Source organism: Arachis ipaensis, chromosome B01 (genome assembly GCF_000816755.2).
Source record: "Arachis ipaensis cultivar K30076 chromosome B01, Araip1.1, whole genome shotgun sequence".
In the NCBI taxonomy this organism is placed as follows: Eukaryota; Viridiplantae; Streptophyta; class Magnoliopsida; order Fabales; family Fabaceae; genus Arachis; species Arachis ipaensis.
This window is the reverse complement of record NC_029785.2, coordinates 91,745,898-91,757,636: the sequence shown is the minus strand read 5'-3', so window position 1 is coordinate 91,757,636 and position 11,739 is coordinate 91,745,898. Positions and strand designations below refer to the sequence as shown.

Here is an 11,739-nt window from a genome sequence, read left to right as displayed (position 1 = left end):
TCCCTCAAGGGATGCACTTCCCTCCACAAAACTATTGGGAGAAAATCAACACCTCCCTAGGAGAATTAAGTTCCAACATGGTACAAATAAGGATGGAACACCAAGAGCACTCCATCATTCTCCATGAGATTAGAGAAAATCAAAGATCTATGAGGGAGGAGCAACAAAGACAAGGAATAGACATAGAGGAGCTCAAGAGCACCATTGGTTCTTTAAGAAGAGGATGACGCTACCCTCACTAAGGTGGACTCGTTCCTTAATCTCATTGTTCTTATTTTTCTGTTTTTCGGTTTTTGAGCCTTATGTTTTATTTATGTTTGTGTCTTTACTATATGATCATTAGTGTTTAAGTGTCTATGTCTTAAAGCTATGAATGTCCTATGAATCCATCACCTTTCTTAAATGAAAAATGCTTTAATTACAAAAAAACAAGAAATACATGAATTTCGAATTCATCTTTGAAATTAGTTTAATTATTTTGATGTGGTGACAATACTTTTTGTTTTCTGAATGAATGCTTGAACAGTGCATATATCTTTTGAATTTGTTGTTTATGAATGTTAAAATTGTTGGCTCTTGAAGAATGATGAAAAAGGAGAAATGTTATTTGATAATCTAAAAAATCATAAAATTGATTCTTGAAGCAAGAAAAAGCAGTGAATACAAAAGCTTGCAAAAAAAAAAAAAAGAAGAAAAGAAAATTGGCGAAAAAAAAAGAAGAACAAGAAAAAGCAAGCAGAAAAAGCCAAGAGCTCTTTAAACCAAAAGGCAAGAGCAAAAAGCCAATAACCCTTTAAACCAAAAGGCAAAGGTAATAAAAAGGATCCAAGGCTTTGAGCATCAATGGATAGAAGGGCCCAAAGGAATAAAATCCTGGCCTAAACGGCTAAACCAAGCTGTCCCTAACCATGTACTTGTGGCGTGAAGGTGTCAAGTGAAAAGCTTGAGACTGAGCGGTTAAAGTCGAGGTCCAAAGCAAAAACAGTGTGTGCTTAAGAACCCTGGACACCTCTAATTGGGGACTCTAGCAAAGCTGAGTCACAATCTAAAAAGGTTCACCCAGTTATATGTCTGTGGCATTTCTGTATCTGGTGGTAATACTGGAAAACAAAGTGCTTAGGGCCACGGCCAAGACTCATAAAGTAGCTGTGTTCAAGAATCAACATACTGAACTAGGAGAATCAATAACACTATCTAAATTCTAAGTTCCTATAGATGCCAATCATTCTGAACTTCAATGGATTAAGTGAGATACCAAAACTATTCAGAGGCAAAAAGCTACTAGTCCCGCTCATCTAATTGGAGCTAAGTTTCATTGATACTTTGGGATTTATAGTATATTCTCTTCTTTTTATCTTATTTGATTTTCAGTTGCTTGGGGACAAGCAACAATTTAAGTTTGGTGTTGTGATGAGCGGATAATTTATACGCTTTTTGGCATTGTTTTTACATAGTTTTTAGTATGATTTAGTTAGTTTTTAGTATATTTTTATTAGTTTTTAATTAAAAATCACATTTCTAGACTTTATTAGGAGTTTGTGTGTTTTTTTGTGATTTCAGGTATTTTCTGGCTGAAATTGAGGGACTTGAGCAAAAATCTGATTCAGAGGCTGAAGAAGGACTGCAGATGCTGTTGGATTCTGACCTCCCTGCACTCAAAGTGAATTTTCTGGAGCTACGAAAGTCCAAATGGTGCGCTCTCAACTGTGTTAGAAAGTAGACATCCAGGGCTTTCTAGAAATATATAATACTCCATACTTTGCCCAAGTTTAGATGACGCAAACTGGCGTTCAACGCCAGCTCTCTGCCCTATTCTGGCATTAAACGCCAGAAACAAGTTGCAAAACAGAGTTAAACGCCAGAAACAAGTTGCAAAGCAGAGTTAAACGCCAGAAACAAGTTACAAACTGGCGTTCAACTCCAAGGAAGACCTCTACACGTGAAAGCTTCAATGCTCAGCCCAAGCACACACCAAGTGGGCTCGGAAGTGGATTTCTGCATCATTTACTCATTTCTATAAATCCTAGTTACTAGTTTAGAATAAAAACTACTTTTAATGATTTATTTAACATCTTTGGAACACATTATGCAACTTTTATGTTCTGAGACCTCCATGGGAGGCTGGCCATTCGGCCATGTCTACCCTATTCTCACTTATGTATTTTCAACGGTAGAGTTTTTACACAACATAGATTAAGGTGTGGAGGTCTGCTGTTCCTCATGAATTAATGCAATGTACTATTATTTTTCTATTCAATTCAAGCCTATTTCTTCTCTAAGATATTCATTCGCACACATGAACATGATGAATGTGATGATTATGTGACGCTCATCACCATTCTCACTTATGAACGCGTGCCTAACAAACACTTCCGTTCTACATGAAAGCAAGCTTGTCTAAACACTTATTGGCGGCCATTCTTGAGATCCGGAAAGTCTAAACCTTGTCTGTGGTATTCCGAGTAGGATTTGGGAAGGGATGGCTGTGACGAGCTTCAAACTCGCGAGTGCTAGACGTAGTGACACACGCAAAAGGATTACTGAATCCTATTCCAACATGATCGAGAACCGACAGATGATTAGCTGTGCGGTGACAGCGTATTTGGACCATTTTCACTGAGAGGACAGGATGTAGCCATTGACAACGGTGATGCCCAACATACAGCTTGCCATGGAAAGGAGTATGAAGGATTCGATGAAGACAGTAGGAAAGCAGAGGTTCAGAAGGAACAAAAGCATCTCCATATGCTTATCTGAAATTCTCACCAATGAATTACATAAGTATTTCTATCCCAATTTATATTTTAATTATATTTTAATTATTAAAACTCTATAACCATTTGAATCCGCCTGACTGTGTGATGCCAGGGCATTTTGGCCAGTTTCACTGACCTTTTCTTTAGTGGTTTATAGTATTTTCATGCACTTTCTTAGGAAATAAGCAAGTTTTGGATAAATAATCACTTACATCTTGATTCAAGCAAACATTGTGAATTTTATATGATTTTATGAGAATTATGCATGAATTGAATGATAAAATGAATGATGCATGATCTCATGGGTTAGAACCTAGCTTTGATGCACTTTATTTGCTTGATTTCAGGACAAAGGAAGCAAGGAAGAGCCACGTTAGTAGTCACGTTAGTCTAACTAACGTGACCACTAAAGTGGAATGGGAGCTAGCTTGCAACGTTAATGAGAAAAGTGATCGCCAATAACGCCTTCGTGAGCCATCATAGCCCATGTTAGTTGCCACGTTAACTACGTTAACGTGGAAGCTAACGTGGAAGAGAAGTAAAGCTCCAACGTTAGTGGTAAAAGTGAATGCCACTAACGTTGGAAAAAGGGGCACACCTAGCCACGTTAAGAGTCAGGTTAAGTACATTAACGTGAGCTCTAATGTGGAAGGAACAGAGAAGTGCCAACATTAGTGACACTCACCTTTGTCACTAACGTTGGACTAAGCCACTATTAGCCACGTTAGTTGCCACGTTAATTGCACTAACGTGAAAGCTAACGTGGAGGAAAGGAATGATGAGCCAACGTTAGTGACACTCACCTTTGTCACTAACATTGGAGATGGCTATCACTACCACGTTAGAAGTCATGTTAACCTAAGTAACGTGAACTCTAACGTGGGAAGAAGGGGTGTTGGGAGCATTAGTGACAAAGGTAAGTGTCACTAACGCTCTCGAGGCTAAGGCATGCCCACGTTAAGAGCCACGTTAGTTATACTAACGTGGACTCTAACGTGAGAAAAGGGGGGCTAAGAGCAACGTTATTGAAAAAGGTAAACCCCAATAACGTTCGCGAAGGATCAAGAGGCAACGTTAGTGGTCACGTTAGTGCCACTAACGTTGAAGTTAAGGTGAACCATCTTGGGCTAGAAACGTTAGTGAAAAAGGTGATTGTCACTAACGTTCTCGAACCAACATTTTCACTTAAAAGTTAACACCACTAACGTCCTAGCTAAAATCCATGCCTACTTCACACTTTCTCTACAAGTAAAGCTGAGCCCACTGAGGACTCCAAACTACTTGAACTCAAGATCCAAAGGCCCATATCCAAGACATGAAGAGCCAACTAGAAGAGTAGAAGAGTAGTATATATAGGAGTAGTTTTGAACTAGAGGAGAGCTTTTGGATTGGGGAGAACCACTCTCTGTATAATTTTACTTTCTCTGCAACTTCTAGTTTTACTTTCAGAATGCGTTCTCCATCTTTATTTTCCATTCCCAGAGCTATAAACAACTAAACCCCTTTCATTGGGTTAGGGAGCTCTGTTGTAATTTTATGGATCAATAATAGTTTTCATTATTCTTTTTCTTTCTTTTCTCTTGATTTTACTAGAAAGCTTTCAATCTTCATCCAATTGGGTAGTTATCTTGGAAAAGAAGCTATTAATACTTGGATCTCTTCGGAACCTTGGAAGAGGAATGAAGAGATCATGCTAGAAATGCTTTCTCATGTTGGACCGAATTGGGGTTTGGACGGATATAGTGACATATAATCCTACCAACACTTTGATTGGGAAATACATGTCGTATAATCAGTGACCATACTTCATCTCTTCTGATGAGCAATTGGACCAAGGAATTGGCTATTGATCAAGATTTGAGAGATTGAATTACCAAGGAATTGGAATTCAATCACTTAAGATTGCCAAGGAGATCAATGAATGCATTAATTGAGGAAGAGATGAAAATGAACTTGATCCGGAGAATGCAACATCTCCTAAACCCAATGACTTCCCCATTTCTGATCTCACACATTCTCTTTAATTTCTGCAATTTACTTTTATGCTCATCTTCCTAAATCCCTATTTAACATTCTGCAATTTACTTTTCGCCATTTACATTCAGCTCTTTATTTCGAGTATTTACATTTTCTGCTATTTACTTTCCCGCCATTTAATTTCCTACAACTCTCACATCAAATTCTGCTTAGCTCAACTAGAACATTCCTCTAATTCAAGTTGATTGACCAATCAATCCCTGTGGGATTCGACCTCACTCTATTGTGAGTTTTTACTTGACAACAATTCGGTATACTTGCCGAGGGAAATTGTTGAGAGACAAGTTTCCGTGCATGAAGTTTATAGCGCCGTTGCCAGCGATTGATTTTGTATCAACAATGATTAAATTGGAGGATAACTAGATTGAGCATTTTTTATTTTATTTGATTTAATTTCATTTGAGTAATTCACTTTCAGTTTAGCTGTTTTCTTCCTTTTCCCCTACCCTTTTCTTAGTTGTTTTCAATTCAGTTCACTAACCCACTAATTGTTTGATATATTGCATCACTCATACTAACAGCATTTCTAACAAGAATACTCTCTGCATCTACCCCCTTCTTGCTTTTGCCTTATTGGTTGTATGACAGGTAGAAGAAGCGGGGCTTCAACTTCCTTTGATTCTGAACCTGAGAGGACCTTCCTTAGATTAAGGAGGGAAGCAAGAGGAAAGAAAGTAGTTGGTACGGAGGAAGAAGAGGAGTATTTTGAACCAGACATGGATGAGAATATGGAGAACCATCATGAAGAAGAAGCTCACAACCATGGCAGAGAACGCCCAGTGCATCATGCTGGGCAAGAGAGAAGAGTTCTGGGATCTTACATCAATCCAAACCCAAGAAACTGTGGAAGTAGCATCCAAAAGCCAACCATACATGCCAATAACTTTGAACTTAAGCCACAGCTCATCACCCTTGTTCGGAACAACTGTTCGTTCGGAGGAGGTGTCCAAGAAGACCCCAATCAACATCTAACCACCTTCCTGAGGATCTGTGATACTGTGAAGTCTAATGGTGTTCATCCTGACACCTATAGACTACTCCTATTCCCCTTCTCACTCAAGGACAAGGCATCTAAATGGCTGGAATCCTTCCCGAAGGAGAGCTTAACAACCTGGGAAGATGTGGTGAACAAATTCTTGGCGAGATTCTATCCTCCTCAAAGAATCAACAGGTTGAGAGCTGAGGTTCAAACTTTCAGGCAACAAGATGGTGAGACTCTCTACGAAGCATGGGAGAGGTTTAAGGATCTGACAAGAAGGTGCCCACCAGATATGTTCAATGAATGGGTACAACTACACATTTTTTATGAAGGCATTTCTTATGAATCAAAGAAGGCAGTAGACCACTCATCCGGGGGATCTCTAAACAAGAAGAAAACCATTGAAGAAGTCATAGATGTCATTGAGACTGTAGCCGAGAATGACTACTTCTATGCCTTTGAAAGAGGCAACACTAGAGGAGTGATGGAGCTAAACAACGTGGATGCACTGCTGGCCCAGAACAAGCTGATTACCAAGAAGTTGGCTGACCTTACCAAGAAGATGGAGAGGAACCAAGTAGCAGCAATCACCACCTCATCAGCAACTCAAGAAGGAGTAAATGTAGAGGCAGAGGGTGATCAGGAACAAGCCAACTACATTGGGATCTCACCCAGACAGGCACATGATCCATACTCCAAGACTTACAATCCTGGTTGGAGGAACCACCCAAACTTTGGGTGGGAAAACCAACAAGATCAAGGCCAAGATCAGAGATGTCACAACCCCAACAACAACGCAGCTCACCAACATTCCACACAGAGATCATATCAGCACCCACCTAACAACACACCTCAACATCCATATCAAAACCAAAATGGTCATTCTTATCCATCCAACCCCAACCCACCATCATCCGAAGACAGACTCTCAAGGATTCAGACTCTACTTGAAGTCATATGTAAGGAAGTCCAGGATAGTAAAGTGTTCCGAGAGGAAGTGCAGTCCAATATGCGGAATCAAGATGCTGCCATCAAGAAACTTGAGACACAAATTGGCTACCTATTCAAGCAAATTCCCAACCATAACCTGTGCAACAACACCGATCCAAACCCAAGAGAGGAATGTCAGGCCATCACCCTCAGAAGTGGGAAGGAATTGAAGGAAATTCCCAAGAATTCACAAGAGAAGAACTCAAATGAAAGGAAAAAGGAGCGAGATGAAGTCCAAATTCCCATTCCCAGTTCACAGCAAAAAGGAGAAATGCTGAAGCCAGATGTCCCAAAGGCTCCAAACCCTCAGTAATTAAAGATGAAGGGGGACAACAACCAGTTCTTAAGATTTTTGGAAATCTTCAAGAAACTACAAATCAACATACATTTTTCTGAAGCAATAGAGCAAATGCCGCTCTATGCCAAGTTGTTAAAGGAATTAATGACTAAGAAGAGAAGCTGAAAGAGCAATGAGACTGTGATACTAACTGAAGAATGTAGTGCCATCATTCAGCACAAACTATCCCAGAAATTAAAGGATCCTGGGAGTTTCCAGATCCCTTGTATTATAGGAGAAATCACAGTGGAGAAGGCTCTGTGTGACTTAGGAGCCAGCATAAATCTGATGTCAGTAGCTATGATGAGAAAAATGAGGATTGAGGAGGCTAAGCCAACAAAAATGGCCCTACAACTGGCAGACCGATCGTTCAAGTTTCCTCATGGCATAGTAGAAGATTTACTGGTAAAGGTAGGAGATTCCATCTTTCCAGTAGACTTTGTAGTGCTGGACATGCAAGAGGAAGCCAAGGCCTCCATCATCCTGGGAAGACCGTTCTTGGCCACTGCTGGAGCTGTCATTAACGTTCAAAAAGGTGAACTCACCCTGAGATTACACAATGAAAAGATGACATTCAATGTGTTCAAGGCCATGAGTTACCCACCAGAATCATTGGGAGAATGTATGAGGTTGGATTCACTGGAAGATTCAGTACAGGAGATTTTTGAAGAAGAAGAACTTGAAGGGTTAATAGAGGAGGAATCAACATCTAGCGAAGAGGCTACAACAGCAGAGATTCATATACAGGGTGCACCAAAGGAAGAGAATCAAAAAATAGAAGCACCCAAACTTGAACTCAAAGCACTGCCACCCACTCTCAAATATGCATACTTAGGAGAAAGTGAAAGTTACCCAGTGATCATAAACTCATCCCTCAGCCGAGATTAAGAGGATGAATTACTCCAAGTATTGCGAAAGCATAAGGACGCCATTGGATGGACCCTCGCTGACCTGAAAGGAATAAGTTCGGCCATATGCATGCATAAGATACTATTGGAAGATGATGCCAAACCATCCATTCAACCCCAAAGGAGGCTGAATCCAGTCATGAAGGAAGTGGTACAGAAAGAAGTTATGAAGTTATGGCAGGGAGGGGTAATCTACCCGATCTCCGACAGCCCATGGGTCACCCCCGTGCAAGTTGTCCCAAAAAAGGGAGGAATCACTGTAGTCCCCAATGAGAAGAACGAACTAATCCCTACAAGGACCGTCACAGCATGGCGGATGTGCATAGACTATAGAAAACTCAACGAAGCTACAAGAAAATATCATTTCCCCCTTCCATTCATGGATCAAATGCTGGAAAGACTTGCAGGACACGCATATTACTGTTTTCTCGATGGTTATTCAGGATATAACCAAATAGTGGTTGATCCGAGAGACCAAGAGAAAACCTCATTCACTTGCCCATATGGAGTGTTTGTCTACAGGCGCATGCCATTTGGGCTATGTAATGCACCTGTAACTTTCCAACGCTGCATGCTCTCCATTTTCTCAGATATGATAGAAAAATTCATTGAAGTCTTTATGGATGACTTTTTGGTATTCGGAGATTCCTTCCCTAATTGCCTAAATCACCTGGCCCTGGTATTAAAAAGATGTCAAGAAACCAACTTGGTCTTGAACTGGGAGAAATGTCACTTTATGGTGACAGGGGGAATAGTTCTTGGCCATAAGGTTTCTAACTGATGACATGCCAACATGTCATGTTTTTCTATGCTTTTTCATTTGTTTTCAATAGATTTTATGCACTTTCTTGAGCCATAAGCAAGCCAATTGGGTAGATTTTCATGTTTCCTTTGATTTAATCAACCATGTATATATTCATGCTATTTCATGAGATTTTATGCTATAATTGTCACATATTATGAAAGAATGAATATCTCATGATTTTGAGCATAGCTTTGATTCTAACTTTTGGGCTAACATTGGCACATGAAAAACACAAAGGGAGAGCAAAAGTTTGCGCCAACGTTAGCCCCTAACTTTTTGGCTAACGTTGGCGCCATGAGTGTGCAAGGGGTATACTTCCAACAAGAATAACTTGAGCTACAGAGCTCCAAATGAGGTGATTCAAAAAGCAATGGAAAGTAGGAATCGAGAGCTTTCCAAGCATATATGGCACTGCATGGTGGACACTAAAATTGAGGGAGAAAACTGCCCCGCAATGAGCATAAACGAACATGGTGGCAACCTGCAGTGAGGCCAGCTGACCTCTGCATCTTCGACAGAGTATAACTCGAGCTGTAGAGCTCCAAATGATGTGCTCCCAACGGCATTGGAAAGTAGACATCCAAGGCTTTCCAAAAATGTATAATAGTATGGGATGGACAATATGTTTGAGCCTCCAGAACTGGCGTTTTCGACCACGTTTGAGGCAAACGTCGCCTCAAACGCTGCACACCAAAGCCAGCAACCTTGTCCTCTTCAAATGAGCATAACTTGAGTTGTAGATGTCCAATCGAGGTGATTCCAATTGGATTAGAAAGCTGACATTCAGAGCTTTCCAACCATATATAATAATCTATAGTTGGCATGAAATTGGCAACGTTGAAAAGAGGATAAAGTAGCACCCCATACATGCACAAAAGGGGGCCAACGTTGGAGCAAAAGTTTGACCCCTAACTTTTGCCCCAACGTTGGTATCAGCAAGGAAGGGTGCTGATGTAAAAAGTTGGAGCAAAAGTTAGACCCTAACTTTTACTCCAACTTTTACTCAAGCTTTCATGATTCCAACCCGGTTCAATTCGGTTCTCTCTCCAACTCCAAGAGCAATCAACCAAGGCCTCTATCAACCCAATTCCATCAAGAGCAAGGGCCCATTATCATCACTCAAAGGCACAAGAGATAGTTAGAATAGAAATTTCATTTTAATTGTAATTTGTTTTGAATTTTATTTTCATTTTGTAAAAATGCCTATATAAGGCATCATTCTCATTTTAGAAAGGAAGCCCGAATAGAGAGAATAGGGGCGAGCTCCACTAGGGAGCATTAGGAATACAGAGCTCTCTCTTTAGTTTTTCTCTTTGTTTTAAATCTTGGGTGGAGAATTGAAGGAATTCTGTTTCATTATCACTTTGAGATTTCTCTTGTTCTTCTTCTGCAAACTTTCAGTGAATTGCAATTTGAATTAAAACTCTCTTTACTGCTTTCATGTCTATTTCTTCTGCAAATTGTTTACTGTTGGATCAAGGAAGGAATTGAGATCTAGACTTGGTCTCTAGTCTCATCCAAACCCTGAGATCTTCAACTTTCCTTTAGTTATTGTAATTGATCTGCATTTCATTTTCTGTTCAGTTCCTCAATTCAATTTACATTAAGCCTGCTGCAAATCTCATTTACTTTCCTGCACATGTGTTCCTCTGCATTTTACATTTGAGCCACTGTGATCTGAATTTACTTTTCATGCAATTTTAATTTCCTTGCAATTGTTCTAAGCTTTGATTTACTGCCTTCATTTAATTTCCCTGCACCTAGTCCTCTTTACTTTCATGCAATTTATATTTCTTGCAATTCAAGTTTCAGCTATTTTACTTTCTTGCTCTTTAAGTTACTTGCAATTTTACTTTCTGCACTTTATAATTCCTGCAAGTTTACATTCTGTTGGCTTCAATTGTCACTCAAATCATTCAATGTTAGCTTGACTAAACTAATCACCCACTAAAGTTGCTTGATCCATCAATCCCTGTGGGATCGACCTCACTCCCGTGAGTTTTATTACTTGATGCGACCCGGTGCACTTGCCGGTTAGTTTTGGGTGTTTTGGAGAAATTCGTTTCTCCGCTAAAATATCCCATCAAGTTTTTGGCGCCGTTGCCGGGGATTGATTTAGATCAACAATGATTAAGTGGGTGAGAAGTCTAGATCAAGCATTTTCTTTATTTTTGTTCTCTGTTCTAAGCTGAAACTAAGGTGTTTGTGTTTTTGCCTCACTAAGAAATTCTCATCTCTGATATGAGTAATTTCAATTTTCATTGATGTTTGCAAAATACAAATGGAGTTCAACTCATCATTTGGTCAAACAAAATTTATGGGATTTCACCCACCATCACCAATCTCTAATGGTGGCAGGGAATATCACCAAGAAAATACCAATTCTGGGCTCTCCAATTCATGGAGCCATGCTTCAGAACCACAAGATGAGAAAGAAAATCATATGGGATATTTCCCTCCACCACAAAATGATGCAAGTCATGACTCTAATGGTGGCTGGGAAGGGAATTCTAGCGCTCCATATGATATTCATCCGAAGATATCATCACTTGACCACGCTTCAACAGAAAGCCTCTGTCAAAACTCACCACCCACACAAACTTCCATGAACCAAAGCCTCTCAAAGATTGAGTCCATGATCAAAAGATTTGCGGAGGAGGAAGAGAAACACCATAAAGAACTAGAAAACTCCCTCAAAAACATGGAAGTGATGGCAGGCCAATTGTTGAATGCAAGGAAGGAGAAAATGGAAAAACAAGAATGCAAGGTCCCTGTGTCAAGTGAAATTACAAAAAAAGAAGAGGTGGTGAAAGTAGTGGAACCTGAAACTGCTCTTGAGGTGATAAAGGAACATGAACATTCACAACCCTCACAAACTTCTCTTGAATCTGTGATCGAAAAATATGAAGAGGAGATGAAGAAATGTT

General features: G+C 39.9%; 1 long non-coding RNA gene across 1 annotated transcript in view; it reads right to left on the bottom strand.

The window, feature by feature from the left end:
* LOC110271245 overlaps positions 3,261 to 11,739 on the bottom strand; it is a 15,861-nt gene continuing 7,382 nt past the window's right edge. Inside the window, exons 2-3 of the long non-coding RNA XR_002361767.1 lie at positions 6,822 to 6,832; positions 3,261 to 3,468 (exon numbers count right to left, since the gene is read on the bottom strand). This is a non-coding gene — a long non-coding RNA (uncharacterized LOC110271245). The remainder of the gene's footprint in view (positions 3,469 to 6,821; positions 6,833 to 11,739) is intronic.